Raw genomic sequence first — 26,126 nt, forward strand, 5'->3', positions numbered from 1 at the left:
GGACAATAACGGGTAATTTTGCATAGCCAATCCATCTAATACAATCTGTTCTATTATGAACGAAGGACGGGTTTTGTGCAGTAATACAGAGACAGTGTCGAGTGCACCAATTATTGATACAGCACTTGTACTAATATGAATGCAGACTGGGTCCAGTTCAATGATTACTGAGAGCGGGTATGGAACAAAGAGAAATTACAGCACAGGCCATCCAAGCCTGCACCGACCATGCTGCCCGACTTAACTAAAACCCCCTACGCTTCCGAAGACCATATCCCTCTATTCCCATCTCATTCATGTACTTTCCTAGACGCCCCTTAAAAGTCACTACCGTGTCGGCTTCCATTACCTCCCCCGGCAAGAGTTCCAGGCACCCACCACTCTCTGTGTAAAAAATCTGCCTCGTACATCTCTTTTAAAATTTGCCCCTCGCACCATGAACCTATGCCCCCCAGTAATTGACTCTTCCACCCTGGGAAAAAGCTTCTGACTATCCACTCTGTCCATGCCTCTTATAATCTTGTAGACTTCTATCAGGTCTCCCCTCAACCTCCGTCGCTCCAGTGAGAACAAACCAAGTTTCTCCAACCTCTCCTCATAGCTAATGCCCTCCATACCAGGCAACATCCTGGTAAATCTTTTCTGTACCCTCTCCAGAGCCTCCACATCCTTCTGGTAGTGTGGCGACCAGAATTGACCGTACATTCCAAGTGCGGCCTCACTAAGATTCTATAAAGCGTCAACATGACTTGCCAATTTTTAAACTCAATACACCGGCCGATGAAGGCAAGCATGCCGTATGCCTTCTTGACGACATTCTCCACCTGCATTGACACTTTCAGTGACCTGTGTACCTGTACACCCAGATCCCTTTGCCTATCAATAGTCCTAAGGGTTCTGCCATTTACTGTAAGTTTCCTATCTGTACGAGACCTTCCAAAATGCATTACCTCACATTTGTCCGGAATTTCTATAGCGTAGTACTAACCAGCGTGATGTTTTCTCAAATAGACAGAAACATGAATTACGCAACTGTAACAAAGTCAAGGTTCATTCCAATGTAAGCAGAGACAATGTGCACTATAATTTAAACTGAGACAGGTTCTAGTGTAATGTAGTCTCACATGGACGCTATTAGAATATAGGGATATAATCTAGTGTGATATAAAGTGTGGCAATGCAGAGTAAAGCAAAAACTGAGAGAGGATAATGTGTAAAATGAACAGTGGTATGGTTTGACGCATTAATAAAGGACACAGCAGCTAGCGCAATTAAACTCCACCTGTTCAATCGGTTCAAGTACTGTTGAATCTGATTCTGGGCATTGTATGATATAAACTGAGACAAAGCTGATGCAATAATTTCAAACTAAGGCTTCAGATTGATAAAAGATTTGACAGGGACATTAGAGCAATAAACGAGTCATGAAATAGAACAATAATTAGAGACAGGATATTATTCGGTATAAGCAGGGAGGTGGACTGGTGCAGCAGTGATTGAGGTATCGTCGAGGTTTCTTTACACGTTGCAGATTCCAGCAATGTAATATCAAATTAGGCTTGGTGCGGTATAGTGACAACTGGGATTTTGCTGAGTAGAGAATCAATTGAGAATTATTGTCACGTAATCAGAAATATGATTTTGTGTCACATAAACTGGGTCTAGTTTAGGATGAATAAAGACTACATCGATTGCAGCAATAACTGAGACGTTCTGTTTCGCGTCGTGCCAAAGAGCACGGTTTCACTGCCATCTCCTGGACGTCCTTTGATATTGCAGATGTTATGAAATGCTGATTTTCGTTGCTGTTTCTTATTCTTTCATGGGGTGTATACACAGCTGGCAAGGCCAGCATAATTTGGCAATCGCGAGTACTCTGAATTCATTGGTTTCCTAGATCATCACAGAAGTCATGTAAACGCCAAACACGTGTGGGCCTTGAGTCAGCTATGGGCCAAACTGGGAAATGATGGATGGTTTCCTTTTCTGCTGGGCATTAGAGGATCTGCTATATTACTTGTATTGGCCGCAATTACGGAACGAGGTTTAAATTCAAAATTGCAATTGCATTTTAAAACCCACGTTCTTTTGCAGTTAGATTTGAACATATACCTTGAGCAAACTGCCTCCCCTCAGAAATCCTCTCCCAGTGATATTACCACTTTGCCACTGACTTCATTTTCCACACTGATAGACTATTTACAGGAGAGAAGCAGGCCATTTTGAAGCATCATGTATGTGCTGGTCCTCTAAAGGAGCAATTCATCCAATAACACTCTATAGCCCACAGTCCAGCATTTTTTTCAATTCCAGACAATAATCCAATCCCATTTTGAAACCATCAATTGGCGCTCCCTGAACCGTACTCTGAAACAGCAGATTGCAGGTCTGAATCAGTCACTGTCCGAAAATGTTTTTCGTTATGACTCCATGCTTCTTTCACCAATTAACTTCAACCCGCGCCCTCTGTTACAAAATCCATCTGCTATTGAACAATTACTCTCTATCTACTCTGTCAAGACCCCTCAGGATTTTGAAGGCCTCAATGGGATCACATCAGCAACTTCCTGTCAAGGAAATCAGTCCGAACCTCACCAATATATTTTCGGAACTGAAGTTTCTGATCTCTGGAACTAATCTCGTATTTTCCCCCTGCATCCAGCCTATTGGCTTTACATTTCTCCTTACGTTTGGTGCCCAGAATTTGACGCAATTTTTCAGTTGACTATTTTCCAGTGCTTTTTACAAATTTAGCATAACTTCCTTGCTTCTGTATTCTTTTCCCCAACAAAGACTGTTAACTATTTTCTTTTCCGCTCTTTCAAACTATCTTCCACCATGAATGATCTATGCACATATTCACTCAGGTCCCTCGGCGTCTTACCGCCACATTCATAGCGTTTTCATAATTTCCCTTTGTCTCTTCACATTCTGCTTAACAAAACTAATCATGTAACTTTACATGCAATCAATTAAATCTCCCAATTGCAGGACAATTCCACAAATTAGTTTTTTTTTCGTTCTGAAGTTCTGCTCGGTCTTCTGATGGTTGGCAATGTTTCCATGTTTTGCATTATACACAGATTTTGAAAGTCTGACCTCCATACCAAGCTCTCGGCCATTACTATGCCGGGAAGATCAAGAGTCATATAACCTGTTCCTGGCACCTTCACTGCAAACTTTGTTCCAGTCCGAAAAACAGCTATGAGTTGTTTCCTGGCACTCAGCCAATTTCCTATCCGTGTTGCTCCTATCCATTTTATTCTCTGATCTCCACATTTACTCACAAGCTGTGATGTAGCACCATATCACATGACCTTTGGACGCCCATTAAGAGAAATACCCTCACAAACCATCTCTGTTGTTCAGCATTAAACTCAAGCAAGTTGACGAAAAACGATTTGATCTGAACAAATACATTCTGGCTGAATTTGTCAAAAAGCATTAAAGTGGGATGATTTCTGCAGTGATGAAGGCAGTGAAGATATGGATGTTATATCTGCTGGCGACACAAGGATAGATCGTAAAATTGGGCATTGGCGAGGGCATTGGATATATATCAAATATTGTGCACACTACTTGTCTCCTTATCTTAAGAAATATGTTAATGCATGAGAAAAAGTTCAGAGGAGTTTTACGAAACCATCACCAGCTCTGAGCGGGTGATCTGATGAGGAAAGGATGTTGACGCCAGGTTTGTATCCACGGGAGTTCAGAAGAGTAAGAGGCAAATTGACTGAAAGCTTTAAAACGCGAAGGGGTGCCAACAGTGTGGATGTTGAGCGGATGATTCCTCTTGTCCAATGTTGTAGCTGCACTGGATATGTCTCTGAGTGTACATTTGTGGGCTCTTGGTATTCCGTCTGTTTCCAATGCTGTTGTACTGTCCACGGAGGGCGCTCTCTGATCGCTTACCGAAAATCATGGCATCTTTTTGCAGAAAGTGAATATTTGCCGATATGCAAATGGGCGGAGAAAATAAATCCCATCCCATCACATTGTATCTTCCCGGTTCTTTTGATTCAACCTTTAACTTCAATACATTTATTTAACACAAATGTCCTCATTCTGAATTGAATATCTCTGAAATAGACAACATTGAATTGCAAGCATGGCTAATCAACAAAAGAGCGCGAGTCACTGGGAAATACACATCCCATGGTACTTTTTGAAATTGACCACAGTCAGCTTTCAAACAAAAGCAAATATCTTTCAAGGGAAGAGATTTAAGAATGATCTGTTAGTTATACGTGATCCTTCTTTATTCGGTGTGTGAAACATTCTGGCACTTAAATCTCTTTCATCGACAGGAGGCCCAGCAGTTCCGCACTGATCCTCGATTTCCTCATCTGTCTGAGTGGTTTTTCCTCTTTCTTTATTCGGAAGAACAATTTTAAAAACAAGCTTCGAAGCAATGTGTGCCATTTCCTCTAGCTCAGTTACAGTTTCACTAGTGTCTGTCTTTATGAGCCCGCACTACTGGTAGACATGTTTCAGATGGTGATTAAATCTGTTTGTCTGCACCGGTAAAAGCATTAAATTTTGTTGCGGACTGAACGAGTTGCGAATATATGTACAAACAATACAAACATTTATTTCCTGCCATTGCATCCTAAATAACAGCATTTCTGATTTTCCGAAAGGCAATTGAATTAATGTAAGATCCGATTTTCCGAAAAGCATTTGAGTTGATGTAACATCGAGATTCACATAATGGTGAGCAATGATGGTGGCACAGTGGGACGGCACAGTGACACATTGGTAAGCACTGCGGCCTCACAGACACCTGGGTTCGACTCAAGGCTTGGGTCACTGTCTGTGTTGAGTTTGCACGTTCTACCCGTGTTCCCCGGGTCCTGGTTTCCTCCCACAGTCCAAAGATGTGCAGGCGAGGTGGATAGGCCATGCTAAATTTCCCCTTAGTGCCAGGGGGCGAGGTAGGTAAATACATGGGGTCATGGGGATAGGGCCTGGGTGGGATTGTGTTCGATGCAGTCTCGATGGGCCGAATGGCCTCCCTCTTCACTGCATGATTCTATGAAGGTAAACCATGCAGGCTTCGCACTCCCTTAATAAGGAAGGTCCGAAAGTGCTTCTGCCGGGTTTTGATCCGGGGATCTTTCACGTGTGAGGCGAACGTGATAACCATGACATTACATGAACAGCTGACAGCATATTTTAGCTAATCGGCCTGTCTGCAATGTCCAACTGCGCTGCGTTGCTCCAGGTTCCAATGGATAGACTGAGAGCCCATGTCACTGAATTCAAGAAGAAAACCGGTACTTTTAACCTGATTTCAGAATTTATCTTGAACATCAAAATTTAAAAGCTTTCGTTTGGCAAATATCTAAGTGAGCATTGATTTCTGCCCATTCATTAATGCATCATTTTCATCTTCCTTCGAATGATCTCAACAAATTGTAATCAGTAATAAAAGTAAATTACTGCGGATGCTGGAATCGGAAACCAAAAGAGAAAATGCTCGAAAATCTCGCAATGTCTGACAGCTCCTGTAAGGAGAGAAAAGGGCTGACCTTTCGAGTCCAGATGACATTTTGTGAAAGCTCATTGAGCAATTGTACTCAGTATTTGTTTTATTATTCAATATTTAGTATCAATACATTATTTAACACATATGTCTTCATTATGAATTGAATATCTCTGGAATTGAATATCACTGAATTGCAAACATAACTGACCAACAGAACGAATCGAATCACCGGGTAATACAGATCGCAATTTTGAGATTGATCATAACCAGCTTTTAAACAAAGTCAACTACGTTTTAAATGGAAGTGATTCAAGAATTAACTGTTCGTGACAATTGAGCCTTTTTTTATTATGGGCGTGAAATATTCAGGCGCATAAATTCCGGCCATTTATAGGAAGGTCCAGAAGATCTGCACTGAGTCCCGATTCTCTCATCTGTTTGAGTGTTTTTTTTTTCTATTTCTTTGTTGTGAAGAACGATTTTTTAAAAGAATCGTCTGGGAAATGAACGCCATTTCTGATAGATCACTTACAATATCACTTGTGTCAGTCTTCTGGAGCAGACGCTACTATTAGAAACGTTTCATTCTTGTCAGTGCATCAAAAAAAAGTCAGCATTTCTTATTTTACAGAAAACATTGGAGGCCGATGTCAGAGCAACAATAATATGCCTGTAATATTGAGGTTCAGATAATGTTGAGAAACGAACTGAAATCATGCAATTTTCCTTCACGCGACATGAGAAAGCTTAATGAATGTTTCTGCTCCGTTTCGAACCAGGACCTTTCCGCGTGTCAGACGAACATAATAACCACTACACTGGAGAAACAGCTGGACGCAAACTGCAGCAAATCGGACTGTCCGCAATGTTCAACAGCTGCAGGTTCCAATGGTCAGACTGAGAGCCCATGCTTCTTAATTCAGGAAGATAACCGTTGCTTTCAATCTGATTGCTCAACTTATTTTGAACATCAAAATTTAAAAGCGTTCTTCTGGCAAATATCTAAGGGAACAATGATTTCTAGTCTTTCATTAATGCATCATTCTATAGCTATACGATAAATGGCAGAACCATAAAGGGTGTAGATACGCAGAGGGACCTGGGTGTGCAAGTCCACAGATCCTTGAAGGTGACGTCACAGGTGGAGAAGGTAGTGAATAAGGCATATGGCATGCTTGCCTTTATAGGGCGGGGCATAGAGTATAAGGTTGGAGTCTGATGTTGCAGATGTACAGAACGTTGGTTCGGCCGCATTTGGAATACTGCGTCCAGTTCTGGTCGCCACACTACCAGAAGGACGTGGAGGCTTTGGAGAGAGTGCAGAGGAGGTTGACCTGGATGTTGTCTGGTATGGAGGGGCTTAGTTATGAGGAGAGATTGGGTAAACTGGGGTTGTTCTCCCTGGAAAAACGGAGGATGAGGGGAGACTTAATAGAGATGTATAAAGTTATGAAAGGCATAGATAGGATGAACGGTGGGAAGCTTTTCCCCAGGTCGGTGGTGACGTTCACGAGGGGTCATGGGTTCAAGGTGAACGGGGGGAGGTTTAACACAGATATCAGAAGGACATATTTTACACAGAGGGTGGTGGGGGCCTGGAATGCGCTACCAGGCAAGGTGGTGGAGGCGGACACACTGGGAACGTTTAAGACTTATCTAGATAGCCACATGAACGGAGTGGGAATGGAGGGATACAAAAGAATGGTCTAGTTTGGACCAGGGAGCAGCACGGGCTTGGGCTAGTTCCTGTGCTGTATTGTTCTTTGTTCTTTGTTCTTTATTCTCATCTTCCTTCGAATAATCTCAACCAATTGTTCTCAGCAATAAAAGCAAATTACTGCGGATACTGGAATCGGAAACCAAACGAAAAAATGCTGGAAAATCTCACAACGTCTGACAGCACCTGTAAGAAGAGAAAGGAGCTGACGTTTCGAGTCCAGATGACACTTCGACAACGTTCATTGTACAATTGTACTCAGTATTTGTTTCAATATTTAGTCTCAATGCATTATTTAACACATATGTCTTCATTATGAATTGAATATCTCTGAAATTGAATATCATAGAATTGTAAATATAACTGACCAACAGGAATCGAGTCACCGGGGAATACAGATCACAATTATGAGATTGACCATAGCGAACTACATTTAAACAAAGTGAACTACATTGAAATAGACGAGATTGAAGAATTATTGACACTTGAGTCTTTTCTTTTTTGAGTGTGAAACATTCAGGCGCATAAATTCCGGCCATTTAAATGAAAGTTCAGTAGATCCGCACTGAGTCTCGATTTCCTCATTTGTCTGAGTGTTTTTTTTTCCCATTTCTTTGTTTTGAAGAACGATTTAAAAAAAGATTCTTCTGGGAAATGTGCGCCATTTCCTACACTTCACTTACCGTATCACTTGTGTCAGTCCCCTGGAGCACATACTACTATTCGAAAAGTTCCAGATGGTGATTAGCTACGTTAATCTGCACCTATAAACTCTTTAAATTCTGTTGTAGACTGAACGTGATGCGAATATGCGCACAGTGTCAAAATCGAAAGGTTTCTTTCCTGTCAGTTCGTCAAAAAGCTATCAACATTCTTATTTTACAGAAATCATTTGAGGCCGAGGTCAGAGCAAAGATCATATGGCTGCAACATCAAGATGCGGATAATGTTCAGCAACGAAGATCTAATACAAATAGGAAATATACAGTAAATGGCAGAACCCTTAAGAATATTGATAGGCAAAGGGATCTGGGTGTCCAGGTATACAGGTCACTGAAAGTGGCAATGCAGTTGGAGAAGGTAGTCAAGAAGGCATACCCATGCTTGCCTTCATCGGCCGGGGCATTGAGTTTAAAAATTGGCAAGTCATGTTGCAACTTTATAGAACCTTAGTTAGGCCGCACTTGGAATATAATATTTAAATTTGGTCGCCACACTACCAGAAGGATGTGGAGGCTTTGGAGAGGGTAAAGAAAAGATTTACCAGGATGTTGCCCTCTTTTTAGGTCAAACCAAACCAAGTCAACAAACTCAGATTAAATCAGGACAAAGTAAAAGGGGCAGCTCCCCAAAAAGGAGGGGAACAGCCCGAACAGAAATCAAAGTACAAAGGAAACTTAAAAACATCAAATTAAAATGTGATTATTGGGGTCAATAATGCACCCCAACCACTGCGGTGCCCAGCGGGCGCGGAAAGCGTCAACCTAGCATGGTCGGTGCATGCGTGGAGGGCTGGTTGCTGTGCTGTAATTTTCTTTGTTCTTTATATTGAAATCATACAGATTTCCTCACCCTAAATTAGAAAGCTTAATGAACGTTTCTGCCCGGTTTTGAACTGGGAACCTTTCGCGTGTGAGGTGAATGTGATAACCACTACACTACAGAAACAGGTGACAGCAATGATAGCAAATCCGCCTCTCTGCAATGTTCAACTGTGCTGTGTTGCTGCAGTTTCAAATGGTTCGACTGAGAGCCCATGTCCCTTGTTTCAGGAAGATAACCGTTACTGTCAATATGATTGTTCAACTTATCTTGAACTTCAAAATTTTAAAGCGATCGCCTGTCAAATATCTAAGGCAACAATGAATTCCACTCATTCATTAATGCATTATTTTCATCTTCCTTCGAATAATCTCAACCAATTGTGCTCATTAATGAAAGCAAATTACTGCAGATGATGGAATCTGAAACCAAAGGAGAAAATGCTGGAAAATCTCACAAGGTCTGGCAGCATCTGTAAGGAGAGAAAAGAGCTGACGTTTCGAATCCAGATGACATTTTGTCAAAGCTCATTTTACAATTGTACTCAGTATTTGTTTCAATATTTAATATCGATACATTGTTTAACACATATGACTTCATTATGAATTGAATATCTCGGAAATTGAATATCACTGAATTGCAAACATAACTGGCCAACGAAAAGAGTCGAGTCACCGGGTAATACAGATCCCATGGTTGTTTGTTTGAGATTGGCCATCATCAGCTTTTAAACAAAGTCAACTATAATTAAATGGAAGAGATTGAAGAATTATCGGTGAGGTATACTTGAGCCTTTTTTATTATAAGTGTGAAACATTCAGGCGTATAAATTCCGGCCACCTATAGGAAAGTCTAGTTGATCCGCACTGAGTCTCCATTTCTTCATCTGTCAGTGTGTTTTTTCCGATTTCCATGTTATGAAGAACAATTTTTAAATAAAGATTCTTCTGGGAAATGTGTGCCATTTCCTCTAGTTCACTTCGAGTATCACTTGTGTCTGTCTTGTTGAGCACACACTCCTATTAGACATGTTTCAGATGGTGATTCGCTATTTTAGTTTGCACCTATGAACCCATTAAATTCTGTTGTCCACTGAACAAGATGATACTATGTGCACGTTCTCAAAATAGAGACGTTTCTTTCCTGTCAGTGCGTCGAAAAAATCAGCATTTCTTATTCGCAGAAACCATTTGAGTTTGAGGTCAGAGCAAAGATAATATTGTTGTAATGTCGAGATTCGGATAATGTTCAGCAACGAACTGAAATCATACAGGATTTCCCTCATCTTCCATGAGAAAGCTTAACGAATGCTGCTTCCCTGTTTCGGACCAGGAACTTTTTGTGTTTTAGGCGAACGGGATAACCACTCCACTGCAGAAACAAGTGATAGGATTGGGGCCTCAATGGGCCTGACTACAATGTTTAACTCCACTATGTTGCTGCAGGTTTGAGTGGTATGATTGCGGGCCCATATCACTTAATACAAGAGCACATCCCTGACTTTCAACCTGATATCTCAACTTATCTTGTTCTTCAAAATTAAAAAGAGTTCGTCCGGCAAATGTCTAAGAAAGCACTGATTTGTGCTCAATCATCAATGCTTCATTCTTATCTTCCTGCGAATAATTTCAACCAATTATACTCAGTATTTTTTTCATACAATCATAGAATCAGTGCAGAAAAGGTATTCGATCGAACGAATCAGCAGCGACGCCAGGACATCATAACCAGGCCATTTCCCTCGTTTCCCCCGCAACGCTACTCCTTTCGCATGGCTATTCAATCTAACCAAAGGGTAATTTAGCATGCCCAATCCACCTTGGATCTTCATTCAATTTTTAATATCAATACAGTTATTCAATATGTATGTCCAAATTCTGAATTTAATATCTCTGGAATATACAATCGGTCTGACTGCATTGTACAACTCCGCTCTATTGCTGCAGATTCGAATGGTTAGGACTGAGAGTCCATTTACCTCAGTGCAAGAAGACAACCGTTACTCTCAACGTGATGTCTCAACTTGTCTCGAATTTCAAAATTTAAAAGCGTTCATCGGACAAATGTCTAAGGGAGCAATGATTTCTGCTCCATCATTGATGCATCATTCTCATATACGATCGATTAACTTCAAACAGTTATATCCAGTATTTGTTCGGTAATCAACATTTAACATCAATCCATTTATTTAACACAGATATCTTCATTGCGGATTGAATATGTCTGAAATATACAACATTGAATTGCAAATATTATTGACCAACAAAATAAATCGAGTCACGGGTAATACACATCCCATGGTGCTTTCTTGAGTTTGACCATGATCAGCTTTTAAACCAAATCAAATATCTTTAAAGGGAAGAGATTCAAGAATGATCTGTTAGTTATACTTGATCCCTCTTTATTCTGTGTGACAAACATTCTGGCGCCTAAATCTCGTTCATCTATAGGAGATCCAGACGGTCTGCTTTGATTCTCGATTTCCTCTTCTGTCTGAGAGGTTTTCCCTATTTCGTTATTATGAAGAACAATTTTCAAAAGATGCTTCGGGAAAATGTGCTCCATTTCCTCTCGTTCAGTGACAGTATCACTTGTATCTGTATTTTTAAGCACACAATACGATTAGACATGTTTCAGTTGGTGATGAATTATGTTAGTCTGCATTTATAAACCTATTAAATTCTGGTGTGGACTTAAAATATTGCTAATATGTGCACGGTTTTAAAAAAGGAACATCTATTTCCTCTCATTGCGTCATGAAAATACAAGGTTTCTGATTTTGCTGAAAGCTTTTGAGGCCGAGGTGAGCGCAAATATAACATGGCTGTAACATCGAGTTTCGGATAATGTTCAGCTACAATCTGAAATTATACAGACTTCCCTCAACCTTAATGAACAAATTTCATTAATGCTTCTGCTCGATTTCGAACGTGGGCCGTTGCGTGCGTGAGGCAAATGCAATCAGCACTACACCACAGAAACTGTTGGCTGCTCCGTAGCCCAAGGGGACTGTCTTGAAATGTTGCAACATTCATTGGGAATGCTGTAGACGCATTAATCTAAGAATGATCGAAAATGGTTGACAATGGCACAGAACGACGAGAGGCTCATCAATCCATCAGATCTATGCGAATTATTTTATGAGGAGCTAAACAATTAACATGTCGTTGAGGGATTGGTGGGTCGAAAGGCCTGTTCCTGTGCTGAACTGTTCTTTGTTCCACTTTCAATTTCCTCCTCTCATTCCATGAAGCTGATTTTTCTCCCTTTTAATTCATTGAAAAATCCCCATTTGAAGAAGGAGTTTCTGCGGAATCCATGTACAATTTGCTTTAACAACCTTTCCCTTACCCAATGGCAGGAAGTATTGGATTTAGCTTCCCGATATAGTTTTCAATATAAACATATATTTATTTATGCAATTGATTTCATATCGATTTTAGAAAACGAATTTAAGTCTGATGAAGCATCTCCTCATTATTTCTGAATTATATCTAATATAAAGACATTTACTCCACAACATCACACAGAGTGTGGAATATAACAGACGCGAATGAATCACCTACACCTGAAACAGTCTTCTTGTGTTGTCCTCCTGTGTCCCGAACATCCGAACAGAGAACCTCGAGAATGGATGCGGAATCTGTCGTGTTCACACGGACTTCACACAGGGCAACACAGTAGCACAGTGGTTAGCACTGCTGCTTCATAGCTCCAGGGACCTGGGTTCAATTCCCGGCTTGGGTCACTGTTTGTGTGGAGTTTGCACATTCTCTTCGTGTCTGCGTGGGTTTCCTCCCACAGTCCAAAGATATGCGTGTTAGGTTGATTGGCCATACTAAAATTGCCCTTAGTGTCCTGAGATGCGGAGGTTAGCGGGATTAGTGGATAGATATGGGGGTAGGGCTTGGGTGAGATTGTGTTCGGTGCAGACTCGATGGGCCAAATGGCCTCTTTCTGCACTGTAGGGTTTCTATGATTCTATGATACGCGGAATGTGGCGACGAGAGGATTTTTACAGTAACTTGCAGTATTAATGTAAGCCTGGTTGTGACACCAGTAAATAAATTCTGGACACGGACGCATCCAGAACATGTTTGGCGGTAAAAATAAATACATCCATTATTGCTTAGTCTGCAAAAGAGTCACGTCGAGTCGTCAATCAATGATCACCATTGATGCGAAATAGATTTCTGGCTGCTCCTGTTGTTAAAATGTCGTGTTCCATCGCAATGAATATCTAACACGATATTGCCGCACTTACACCACACCAGGGAATTCCAGTTCAGGAAGTTTACTCTGGAGCTCGCACGCTTTTTACGTTGCCAATGAGTTCATTTCCCTTTTGTGTGTCAATGGCTGTGTTAATCTGCTTGGTTATCTTTCTTAGTGATTGTCCGTGTGTCGAGTGGAACAAGCTGCCAGAGGGAGTAGTAGAGGCGGGTACAATTTTATCTTTTAAAAAGCATTTCGAGAGTTACATGGGTACGATGGATATAGAGGGATATGGGTCAAATGCGGGCAATTGGGATTATTTTAGGGGTTTAAAAAAAGGCCGGCATGGACAAGTTGGGCCGAAGGGCCTGTTTCCATTCTGTAAACCTCTATGAATCTATGTTTGAGTCGATCGGTTTGGGAATCTATCACTTAGTTTACTTGCCTCTGTGTTGATTCTGTGCAGTATCCGAGGCTTCCAGTGAACACGGAGGTGGAGGTATTCATGCATTATCATGGTTAGCAACGCAAACTAATAGGTGTCAGAAATCTGCAGAATAATTCTGGATTTTTAACGAGGGACGTTAGAATTGATGTCACTGTCTGGGCATATATCTATATGGTTATATATCCTTATTCGTGTTGGTGTTTCCGCGTGACCGTGTGTGTATCTGTTCTCCGCATGTCTGCTGGGTTTCCTCGGATGCTGTGGTTTCCTCCAACAGTACAAAGATGTGCGGATTAGGTGGATTGGCCATGATAAATTGATCCCTAGTGTCAGGGAGATTATGAGTGCGGTTACGGGAATAGGGCCTCGGTGGAATTGTGGTCGGTACAGACTCTCTGGGCCAAATGGCCTCCTTCTCTACTGTCGGGGTTCTACGATTCTACGATCTTTATATGTGTCAGTCTTTTCAGGTTGCCGTGTGTGTACCTGTTTCCAATATGCGGCTGTGCTGTCCACGGGAGAGCACTCTCTGATCACTTATGAAAGATCACAACCCCTTTCTAAAGGAGTTGTCTGTTTGAAGATGTAAAGATGGGCGGAGAGATGGAGTCCCCTTGGACCTCATAGCATCCCCCTGACTGTTTCAACATCTCCAATTGCAGATCTGATTCAGACAGTGATCAGTCTCTCTGTTTCTGGTGTTCAGACTCGAACCATGGGGGTGAAACTCTGTCTCACTCTGGTTATTGTCCTGATTGCAGGTTTGTCATTTTGAACTTCTGCGTGACATCTGCCAGTCACCAGATTCATTCCCCATTTCCATCTCGAGGGGATTATTCCATTGTTGTTACTCCTTCTAACCCACTGCGTGTCTGTTGCCTATTTTCAGACATGAGTAACGGTGACTCAGTGTCCCAGTCAAAACAAGGAGTTCAAGCAGCAGAGGGTGAAGATTCAGCAATACCCTGCAGTTACTCGGGATCGAGTTTAAGTATACAACATTAACTGTTCTGGTATCGCCAGTATACACACCGAGCTCCTCATTGACTGCTCAGAGCCGCTAATTTACCGATACGGCTCCAGGTTTTTTATACTGCAGCGGGAATCTCAACCTGAAACAAAATTATTTTCACTTGCCCATGAATGATTAGAAGGTGACAGACAGCGCCGTGTATTACTGTGCACTGAGAGCCACAGTGAATGAGGCTCCCGCGGGCCTCAGACAAAATCTGGCACAGGTCGATAATCAATGATTCATTGTCAGGACAACACATGGGGTTAAACTTCAGAGAAAATTTACTCATAGTGAACGTGACAATCAGCCCCGTCTGAGTGTTTTCTCTCACTGAGGTTACTGATTGTCACTGTTGGGAAATTTGACATGTTTTTATTTATATTACTATCACATCAAGTCCAATCGCTCCCCGATCCTTTCACACAAACCAGCAGATCTCCCAGGTGAACCATGTCATCAATCTGTACTTTAAATGTTCCAGATATTTTAACTGTCTGACAGACAACACCTTTCAAAAGTGATCAAATATCAAATGCGGACTCAGAGTTGTCACATGTTGAAGTCGCTGGGTTAGAATTATTGACTGTAACATGTGTACTTTATAAACAAAAGCCCCCAGTTGCAAACAGTCGAGGTAACAATATTGGACGGATATTTTGCTGGTGCTTAAAGTCCACAAATGCTGATGCGGTGCGTTATTGAATCAATTTCGGCTTTCACTCGAGGTGTCAGAACTGCCTTTTAGAAAGTTAAACAAGTTTTATTTTGCTGACTGCTAACGTGCAGGCTCGTTGGTCTAGGGGTATGATTCTCGCTTAGGGTATCTCGCCCCATTAGCATGCGAGAGGTCCCGGGTTCAAATCCCGGACGAGCCCCTCATTTGTTTCGTTTTGACCAAAATATTGTGTTCAAAAGGAGATATTTTGATTTGTTTAAGGTGCAAACGGCGGGATGGCTTTCTGCTGACTGGCTCCGAAAAAGAGTCATAAAGGCACAGAATTTTACAGCACGGATAGAGCCCACTGGGACACCCACATGGCAGGCGCGGACATCCATCATGTCTGCGCCTGCCACGTGACAGCTGGACGGGAAGCGTTAGTTCTGATTCTCGCTCCACAGGTACTTCCAGAAATGCTGACATAACCCAGTATTTTCTGTTTTTATTTCAGATTTTGAAAGTTCGCAGTGTGCTGCATTATATTAGACTTTGGGCTGACAAGTGGCATGTAACATTCGCGCCACACAAATGCCAGACAATGTCCATCACCAATAAGAGAAAATCTAACCACCGCCTCTTGACAGTCAATAGATTTTCCATCACTGAATCCCCCACTGTTAACATCCTTACGGTTACCATTGACCAGATACTCAATTGGACTCGCCACATAAACACAATGGCTACAAGAGCAGGTCAGAGGCCAGGAATACTGCGGCGAATAACTCACCTCCTGACTCCTCAGAGTCTGTCCACCATCTCCAAGGCACAAGTCAGGAGCGTGATGGAATATTCCCACCTCGCCTGGATGGGTGCAGCTCCAACACACTCAAGAAGATTGACATCATCCGGGACAAAGCAGCCCGCTTGATTGGCACCACATCCACAAGCATTCAATCCCGCCACAACCGACGCTCAGGAGCAGCGATGTGTATTATCTAAAAGATACAGAGCAGCAATGTACCAACGATCCTTAGACAGCACCTTCGAAACCCACGACCACTTCCATCCAGAAGGACAAGGGTAGTAGACACATGGGAACGCCACCATCTGTAAGTTCTCCTCCAAGTCACTCACCATCCTGACTTGGAATTATATTGCCATTCCTTAGCATGGCCTTATTCTGTGGTGTACTCATTTTCTGATTTAGTGCGTACCTCACCCTGAGGCCGTGAACCGCAAAGTATTTTCTCATTTCTCATTTCTGTCATCTCTCCCTCAATGTCAACAAAACGGAGATTGTCATTGACTTCAGAAAGCGTAGAGTAGAACATGCCCCTGTCTCCATCAAAGGGGACGAAGTCGAAAGTGTCGAGAGCTTCATGTTTTTAGGTCTCCAGATCACCAACAACCTGTCCTGGCCTCCCATGCCGACACTATAGTGAAGAAAAGCCCATCAACGCCTCTACTTTCTCAGAAGACTTAGGAAATTTGGCATGTCAGCTACGACTGTCACCAAGGTTTACAGGTGACTCGAACACACGCTTCCTGGTTTAGGAAGCCGGTGCCTTACGCATTAGGTCACTGGAACTATAGGTGAGCTACTGCTGCAGCTTTAAAAAGCTGTATATCTCCATTCACATAGACAGTGACTAACCCCAGAATCGGAACCAGGTCCCTGGCATTGTGAGCCAGCAGAACTAACCACTGTGCCGCCCTCTCCCACGAAGATTTTATCAGATTTTATGAGCTGCAGATTTTGGTTTTTTCTTTGCATTGCAGACTTTGGGATTGGTTCACATGGGGTTTCGTTTGAGAACCTGAGCATAAACTGTGAGGAGTCTATCAGCACAACACACTCGCTCGAAAATACAGATATGATCAACAGGGTTGGCTATGTAACTTGACATTCATTTTATCTCCATTCACCTCTTCAGTTGGCCGCATGATTATGGGTTCAGAGAGCTGCCTGGATGTTTCTTTTTGTTCATGTGGGTGTCGCTGGCTAGATCAGCATGCACTGCCCATCAGTATTTAGCCTTGAGAAAGTAGTGCTGAGCTGCCTTCTTGAAACGTTGCATCCATTTGTACAGGTACACTTACAGTGCTGTTAGGGAGTGAATTCCACGAATTTGTCCCAATGACAGTGAAGGAATTTCCAAATCAGAATGCTGAGGGACTTGAGGGTGGTGTTGGCTGTGTGGCGTTGGAGGGGGGCGAGGGGGGGGGGGCGGGGGAGCTGCCAGGTGGAAGCGGTCATGGGTTTGGAAGATGCTGTCTAAAGTGCCTTTGGTGGATTCCTGCATCATGCAGACAAGTGGTGAATATTCTATCGCATTCCTGACTTGTGCCACGTCGATCATAGAACATAGAACATAGAACAGTACAGCACAGAACAGGCCCTTCGGCCCACGATGTTGTGCCGAGCTTTAACTGAAACCAAGATCAAGCTATCCCACTCCCTATCATCCTGGTGTGCTCCATGAGCCTATCCAATAACCGCGTAAATGTTCCTAAAGTGTCTAACTCCACTATCACTGCAGGCAGTCCATTCCACACCCCAACCACTCTCTGCGTAAAGAACCTACCTCTGATATCCTTCCTATATCTCCCACCATGAACCCTATAGTTATGCCGATCGTGGACTGTTTTTTAGGAGTCAGGAGGTGAGTTACTCCCGCAGGATTCCCATCCTCTGCCCTGCTCTTTTAGCCACTGAATAAACTGATAACATGTGTGCTGAGTCAAAATAGGTGTGTCATCTTTCCTGCTCAGTTTGTCGTGAATTTTCAGCACTTTTGTCTTTTCCTGAATGTATTTTGAGGCTCAAGTAAGAGCCAATGTCATATGATTGTGAGATACTATATTCAGGTAATATTCAATAGTGGATTCACTGGCGGGAGGGGTGCCGTTTCGAGTCATGTTGTTGACCCTGGATTGATAACGCAGAGAAGCAGGCTGAAGCTTTGGGAACCAGGGTTCGAAATCCAGCACAGCAGGTTAACTCAATTCAAGGCAAAGTACAATTACTGTAAGCGAGTAGAGAAAAATTTAATGATGCAACATTTCCTCACTAAAACGAATATGTTTTGACCATGGCTCTGCCGATTTCGAAGCCTCGAACCGATATGTAAAACATTGCTGCACGGGGTTTGGTTGTGGGCCAGTGGCGCAATGGATAACGCGTCTGACGACGGATCAGAAGATTCCAGGTTTGACTCCTGGCTAGCTCGCTGTGATAGTTTAACAGTAGTTCGAAAACTCCATATTCGTGTGGATGAAAAATGTGCTTTCACAAATTTTGGACCAATTCAGAGAAATGTTGAACAAATGCAGTCAGCTTCTCTGAAGAAATTTATCTTAGCTAATTATTTTTCAAAAAAATGTTGACTATTTTAAGAAAAAAATTACCGATAAACTTCAATTAAGTTTTTTTTAAAAATAGCTTCTTTAAATGACGAATTCTCGTTAAAGTATTTGGGAAAAATATGTTAGCAAGTTTAAGCTATCTTTTAAAAAGTTGGAAATTTCTCGAAAAATACGTGGAAACATTACATTTTTCAAAATGGTGAAAACATTTTCTAAAAGGTTGATGAACTCTGCGGAAGAATTTCTTTTAAACATGTTTAATTTTAAGAAGCAAAATACACAGAAATGTTTTTTAAAAGTTGAAAATCAGATGGAGGAGTTCCTTTGGAGTAAGTTTAGTTTTGAAAACTTCAAATTAGCCAGAAGTTTCTGGTTTGTGATGCTGGGATTGTTGTCCATTGGAGCGAAGGAGATTGAGGAGCGATTTAATCGAGGTGGACTAGATCAGGCAAGTTTAGAGGGGGAGGGGCAAGTTTTGAGATATTGGGCAAGGCGCGGGCGAAGAAGATTTGGAAGCAACATTTTTTCCACAGCGAGTGCTCAGGACCTGGAACTCATTGCCTCCGAGAGTGTTGGATGCGGTCAATTTAGGTAATAGAAATTCTGAGGTGGACATGGACCTCCTGAACCTCCTGAGAAGTAAGATGCGTCTCAAGGAACATTGTAAGTCAGGTAGATGGATCTCCTCGGTAACATTGAACCTGAAGATCAACCTGTAGCAGGACACCCCTCCCCGGCCCCGCCCCCACCCACTGTTGAGATGTTTGATAAGAACTCCGCTGATATTAAATACGCAGGCATCAAAATCAAAAAGGGAATTCTGGAACATTGGTTCTTAGTTGTATATATTTTCAATTTCAAAGAATGTGAAAAAGGATATGCAAAATTTTCAATTTCATATAATGTGAAAAAGGATAGGCAAAATATTCAGACTGTTGAATGGGAACTCTCGACATTGTTACAAGGACAACATTAACTATTTCCCCTCATTGCCACCATCTCAGAAGCTGTCTTGGCGAAAGGTCCAACATTGCGGTGAATTCTCGTTTCGGTCCCGCTGTGGGGAAAACAACTTCATTGCTTCACTGGCCCTGTTCTGACGTAATAAACTGGAGAACAAAGGGTCTGTGAGCTGATTGGATGAATTGGAGAATCAGGGACATGATTGGACGTTACCAGTTGACTCTTTTGGGAATTAACCAATCGCTGGAGAGACCGGATATACATGTAAATATCTTCACCCAAACAATTGCAGATTGAACCCATTCTGTTTAATTCCGCAATGGGCGGCACGGTAGCACAGTGGTTAGCACTGCTGCTTCACAGCGCTCGGGACCCGGGTTCGATTCCTAGCTTGGGTCACTGCCTGTGTGGAGTTTGCACATTCTCCTCGTGTCTGCGTGGGTTTCCTCCAGGTGCTCCGGTTTTCCCCCACAGTCCAAAGATGTGCGGGTTAGGTTGATTGGCCATGCTAAAAAATTGTCCTTGTTTCAGCTCTTTTGGCTTCCCCTCCTTGAGGCTCTGGTGGGATGTGGGCAAGACTCATTTCCGTACCTTCTGTCAGGGGTACGCGAGGGGGTCGACAAAGAGGCGGAAATCCAGGCTCGAGGCGTTGGAGAAGGAGGTGCTCAACCTGGAGGCACGTCTCAGTCAGCCTGACACGGACCTGGCCCTGCGTTCAGAGTACAGGGAGAAGAATGACGCGCTGCGGGACCTGCAGCTTGCCAGGTCTCGCGGCGCGTACGTGAGGTCGCGGCTCCAGTTCCAGGTGGACCTGGACCGCCGCTCCCCCTTCTACTCGCTGGAAAGAGGGCGGGCTAACCGTCAGCAGCTCCTTACGCTGCTGGCCGACGACGGTTCCCCCGTCTCGGATCCGGAGGGCATCCGGGCCATTGCCCGGGAGTATTACACCTCGCTCTTCTCTCCGGATCCGTCCAGCGAGGATGCCCGCAGACTTCTGTGGGAGGACCTGCCGCAGGTCAGCCCGGAGGGCGTCGGCAGGCTCGAGGCCCCTACCACCATGGCCGAGCTGACCGGCGCCCTCAATGGCCTCAGCCGGGGCAAGGCCCCTGGGCTGGACGGGCTGACAGTAGAGTTCTTCAGGGCGTTCTGGGACGTCCTGGGGAGCGACTACGCGGGGGTCCTGGGGGAGAGCGTCGCTACCGGGGAGATGCCCCTTTCGTGGCGCAGGGCCGTCATTGCCCTGCTGCCCAAGAAGGGGGATCTCCACCTGCTCAAGAACTGGCGCCCGGTCTCCCTCCTCAGCACGGATTATAAAATCTTTGCCAGGGCTACGGCTTCACGCCTTGGATCCGTGCTGGACCACTTGATCCACCCTGACCAGTCCTACACGGTCCCGGGCCGCTGTATACATGACAATCTCCACCTGGTCCGGGACCTAATACATCATACCCAGAGGACTGGTCTGTCGGGCGCCTTCTTGTCATTAGATCAGGAGAAGGCGTTTGACAGGGTGGAGCACGAGTATTTACTCGGGACTCTGCGGGCATTCGGGTTCGGAACGCATTTTGTCGCCCGGATCCGATTACTGTACTCTGCCGCAGAGTGTCTGATTAAGGTTAACGGGTCCCTGACGGCGCCCCTTCGCTTTGGGAGAGGAGTACGGCAGGGCTGCCCCTTGTCCGGCCAACTGTATTCCGTATGCGTAGAGCCATTCCTGCGCCTCTTGCGGAGGAGGTTGTCAGGTTTGGTCCTGCGCGGACCGGACGTAGGGGTGGTCCTGTCAGCTTACGCCGACGACGTGCTCCTCATGTTCACGGACCCGGTTGACCTGGGGAGGATGCGAGAATGCCAGGCGGTGTACTCCGCCGCGTCCTCCGCCAGGATCAACTGGGCCAAGTGCTCCGGACTCCTTGTCGGTCCTTGGGAGACGGACCCCCTTCCGGAGGAGCTCAGGCCTTTCACCTGGAGCAGGACCAACCTCCTCTACTTGGGGGCCCATCTCTGCCCAGCCGAGGAATCCTGGCCGGCGAACTGGCGGGAGCTGGAGGCCAAAGTCTCCGCCCGCCTGGGTCGCTGGACAGGACTGCTCCGAGTGCTGTCCTACGGGGCGCGAGCTCGCGTCATAAACCAGCTGGTCGCCTCCATGCTGTGGTACCGGCTGGTCCCTTTGACCCCTCCCCCTGGCTTTGTCACCGATATCCAGAGAACCCTCGTGCGGTTCTTCTGGGGCAATCGACTGCACTGGGTCCCTGCTGCGGTCCTGTATCTCCCGCTTGAGGAGGGCGGACAAGGTCTGGTGTGCCTCCGCACTCAGATAGCGACCTTCCGCCTCCAGGCCCTGCAGAGGTACCTTTACGTTGAGCCCCCTCCACAGTGGTGTGCCATGGCGACGTATTTCTTCCGCCAGTGGCACGGCCTCAATTATGACGTGCAGCTCCTGCATATCGAACTGGGGCGTGCTTCGACCGCCCTGCAGGAGTTGCCCGTCTTTTACCAGGACCTCCTCACTGTCTGGAACAAGGTCGCCTCGCGACGCAGCTCTCCCCCGTCAGGAGTAGCGGCTCTCGTGCGAGAGCCGCTGCTCAGGAATCCGCTCCTCCAGCCGTATAACTTCAGGTGGCTGGCGGAGAGGGGGGCTGTGGACGCCGGGGTGACCAGAATCGGGGACGTGCTCGATGGCGGAGGAGCGGGCTGGATGAGTCCCCGCGTGCTGGCTGAGCGCGCGGGGACGTCCGTCCGGCGCGCGGCCAAAGCCATCCTAGACCTTAGGACGGTCGTGCTCGGCCCCGAAACTGCACGCAAACTTGAGACGGCACAGGCGTGCGGTGGGATCCCGCCCGAGCGTTCCCCTGTTCGGGCGGAATTCCACATTGGCCCAAAGCCTCAGCCCCCTCCCCTGGGTGAGGTGCCCCACAGCCTGAGCCGCCTCGCGGAAATGCCCTCCGTGCCTTTTTCTACCGCGCGGAGGCGTTTCCTGTGCGGGCTGCTGCTGCACACCTTCCACTACCGCCTCCTCGCCTGTCGCCCGGATACACCTTGGCGGGCCTTGTTGCCGCCGGGCGGCGGAGGTCCCCGCTGGAGGTCCCTCTACGGAGGGATCTCCCCCAATTACGTCGGGGACCTGGGGTGGAGGGTGATGCATGCAGCAGTTCCGCACAACCGTAGGATTCACTGGTTCACGGGCTCCGAAGACTGCCCTTTCTGTGGCCTTGTGGAGTCCGTGGACCATGTCTATGTTGAGTGTCTTAGGCTGCACTCCCTTTATGTTTTCCTGAAGAATCTTTTATTGATGTTTTGTTTGCACTTCAGTCCCACACTCCTGATCTACGGACACCCGGTGCGGAGAGGGGAGGGTCGGGATGGCGACCTCCTCGTGAACCTGCTCCTGGGCCTGGCGAAACGCGCCATTTACCGGTCCAGGCAGCGGGCGATCGAGGGGGCCGTCCATCCTGACTGTCTTCCCCTCTACCGCGGCTACGTTCGCGGCCAGGTGTCCCTGGAGAGGGAGCATGCGGTGTCCACGGGCGAGGTTGACGCTTTCCGCGCCCGCTGGGCACCGCAGGGGTTGGGGTGCATTATTGACCCTAATAACCACATTTTAATTTGATGTTTTTAAGTTTCCTTTGCATTTTGATTTCTGTTCGGGCTGTTCCCCCTCCTTTTTGGGGAGCTGCCCCTTTTACTTTGTCCTGATTTAATTTGAGTTTGTTTACTTGGTTTGACCTAAAAAGAGGTCTCTCAATGAATATTCCACGGGCGAGGTTGACGCTTTCCGCGCCCGCTGGGCACCGCAGGGGTTGGGGTGCATTATTGACCCTAATAACCACATTTTAATTTGATGTTTTTAAGTTTCCTTTGCATTTTGATTTCTGTTCGGGCTGTTCCCCCTCCTTTTTGGGGAGCTGCCCCTTTTACTTTGTCCTGATTTAATTTGAGTTTGTTTACTTGGTTTGACCTAAAAAGAGGTCTCTCAATGAATATTGAGTACAGACAGACTCAACCTTCCTTCTGTCTCTCCAACATCTGTGAGTAAAACACTTTCTTTTATGTCCCTTTCCATTTCTTTTCTCATTCTGGGGGAAATTGGGGACTTGCAGCAACTGAATGGAAAGGAAGTGAATCCAGGGAGGGTGCAGACTCTGGAAAGGTTGGCCCAGGTCTCTCTCTCTCTGACTGAAAGACATTGACATCTTTGCTCCCTCAGCTTGACACATTGATTTGTCTGGCTAAAAGGTCCCTTTCCTAATGTTCACAATTAAAGGGCTGGTTTCCCCAGGAGATGGCTGACATTTAAGAGAACAATAAATTAATATCGGACAGAGATATGCCTAGTGTTGTTATATTGTCGATTTGGTATATTATTTATGGTTCTGTAACAAAGTACATTTATTATTATTTCTCATCTTGTAATGTAACACTGAAGCAATGTTATATATTTTCACTCATCGAGTCATTACAGCGCAGAAGGAATCCATTCAGTAACTCGAATCCATGCCGACTCTTTGTCGAACAATCCAGTCAGTCCCATTCCCTTTCTATATTCCCTTTCCCCAGCAAGTTTATTTCCTTCATGTGCCCATCTAATTTCTGAAATATATTAAAGGGGACAGTAAACTAATATAGGACAGAGACGTTCTGATGTTGTTTTTTTATTCATCCTTGGGACACGGGCATTGCAGGCTGGGCCAGCATTTATTGCCCATCCCTAATTCCCCTTGAACTGAGTGGCTTGCTGGGCCATTTCAGAAGCTGGTTGAGAGTCAACCACATTGCTGTGGCTCTGGAGTCACATGTAGGCCAGACTGGGTAAGGACGGCAGATTTCCTTCCCTAAAGCACATTCATGAACCAGATGGGTTTTTTGGTCAATCGACAATGGTTTCATGGTCATCAGTAGATTCTGAATTCCAGATTTTGTTTTTAAATTCAAATTCCACCATCTGCCGTGGCAGGATTCAAACCTGGGTCCCCAGAACATCAGCTCAGTTTCTGGATTAATAGTCTAGCGATAATACCACGAGGCTATCAACTCCCCTGTTGTTATATGGTACAGATTAGATATATTATTTATAGCTCTGTAATAAAATACACTTATTATATCTGGCTGTGTAATTTTGGACTGCAGCTATATTATATATTTCCAACAATCTCTTCCCTCAGAGAATTGTTAGTATCTAGATTTCTCTTCCATAGGGACCAGTGGAGGGATTGAAGATATTCAAGGATGAGTTGGACAGTTTTTGAATGACAAGGGAGTCAATAATTATTGGGAACAGGCTGGAAAATGGAGAGAATGCTCAGATGAGGAAGGATTTCTTCATTCAAGGATGTGGTGATGTTTTGGATTCTCTACCCCAGAGGACTATAGAGCCTCAGTCATCAAGATTTTTCAAGAGAGGGATTGATAGGTTTCTAGATATTGAAGATATCGATGGACATGGGGGACAGTGTGGGGAAAATAATGCAGAGGTAGATCAACCAATAATCTCAATGAATGGTTGAGCAGACTCGATGGGTCGAATGCTGACTGCAGCTCCTATTTGTTATGATTTCTGTGCTGGACAGGAAGCAGTGAGCATGGATCTGTCAATCAGCCTCAATCAGCACCTTCAGGAGAATTGGGAGGGTGAATATTAGATACAGCAGAGTGAGAATGGAGGGAGAGTGTGTGGGATGGAGGTTCACGGCTGTTGGGGAATGGGAGAGGAAAGAATGTTCATTAGAATCATAGAATTGCTGCATCTTATCAACCGTCCCTGAGCTTTCACAATGAATCCCACTTCTGAGGACACCCTTATCTCTGACTTGTCCGTACTGCTGGCAGTCTCACAAAGCAGCTGCCTGTGTGCTAATACGGGAGGCCCTGCTCGGCAAGTTTAATGCTCCATGACTGTGTCTTTAATGAATGCTCCATAAACTAGAAATGTAGATTTGAATTTCGATCGTATTCTGAATTACGATGTTTTTTCTAAATTGACTTACAGGATATTAGACAAGAAGAAATCAGACAGAAATCTCCAACATCACATCGAGATCTGACAGAGTGACTCGACTTCTTGGGACCTGAATATTTGAATCTAGCAGGCGAAATGTTTGTTTGGCCTCTTGGCTTCAAAAGATTGTAAACATCGCTGTGACGAGAAATGAGTGAGAGTGTTCCAGTGCACTGAGTGTGGAAAGAGCTTTAACCAGTTACACAGCCTGAAAATACATTGCAGCATTCACAGCAGGCAGAGACTGTACCCGTGTTCTGTGTGAGATTTAACTGATTGTTTAACCTGGAGAGTCACAAGGACACCCGCACCATGGAGAAACCGTGCAAATGTGGGGACTGTGGAAAGGGATTCAGATACCCATCTGCACTGGAAACTCATCAACGCAGTCACACTGGGGAGAGACCATTCAGCTGCCCTGTGTGTGGGAAGGGATTCACTGATTCATCGAACCTGCGCACACACAATCTCACTCACACCAATGAGAGACCGTTTAAATGCTCTGACTGCGGGAGTGGTTTCAAAAGCTCTGGAGAACTGATGTCCCACCAGCGCATTCATACTGAGGAGAGACCATTCAGCTGCTCTCACTGCTCAAAGAGGTTTAAAACGTCATCCAGTCTGTGGGAACATCAGCGGGTTCACACTGGGGAGAGACCATTCACCTGCTCTGTGTGTGGGAAGGGATTCACTCATTCATTCCACCTGCACAGACACAA

At 44.9% G+C, this 26,126-nt stretch overlaps 2 protein-coding genes and 2 non-coding genes across 4 annotated transcripts in view; 3 read left to right on the forward strand and 1 right to left on the reverse strand.

Moving 5' to 3' along the window:
* The window catches only part of LOC144483842 (uncharacterized), a 156,762-nt gene that overhangs the window by 88,151 nt on the left and 42,485 nt on the right, over positions 1 to 26,126 (forward strand). The window lies entirely within an intron of this gene.
* On the reverse strand, positions 8,804 to 8,876 carry trnav-cac (transfer RNA valine (anticodon CAC)). Its single transcript has one exon. It is a non-coding gene; the product is annotated as a tRNA-Val (tRNA).
* Positions 15,214 to 15,303, forward strand: trnap-agg (transfer RNA proline (anticodon AGG)). The gene is given in 2 exon segments: positions 15,214 to 15,249; positions 15,268 to 15,303. It is a non-coding gene; the product is annotated as a tRNA-Pro (tRNA).
* Positions 23,403 to 26,126, forward strand: part of LOC144483836 (uncharacterized) — a 284,619-nt gene continuing 281,895 nt past the window's right edge. Inside the window, exon 1 of the mRNA XM_078202391.1 lies at positions 23,403 to 23,440. The gene's annotated coding sequence lies outside the window, so the exon portion shown is untranslated. The remainder of the gene's footprint in view (positions 23,441 to 26,126) is intronic.

This window comes from Mustelus asterias, unplaced genomic scaffold, assembly GCF_964213995.1.
Source record: "Mustelus asterias unplaced genomic scaffold, sMusAst1.hap1.1 HAP1_SCAFFOLD_79, whole genome shotgun sequence".
Classification (NCBI taxonomy): Eukaryota; Metazoa; Chordata; class Chondrichthyes; order Carcharhiniformes; family Triakidae; genus Mustelus; species Mustelus asterias.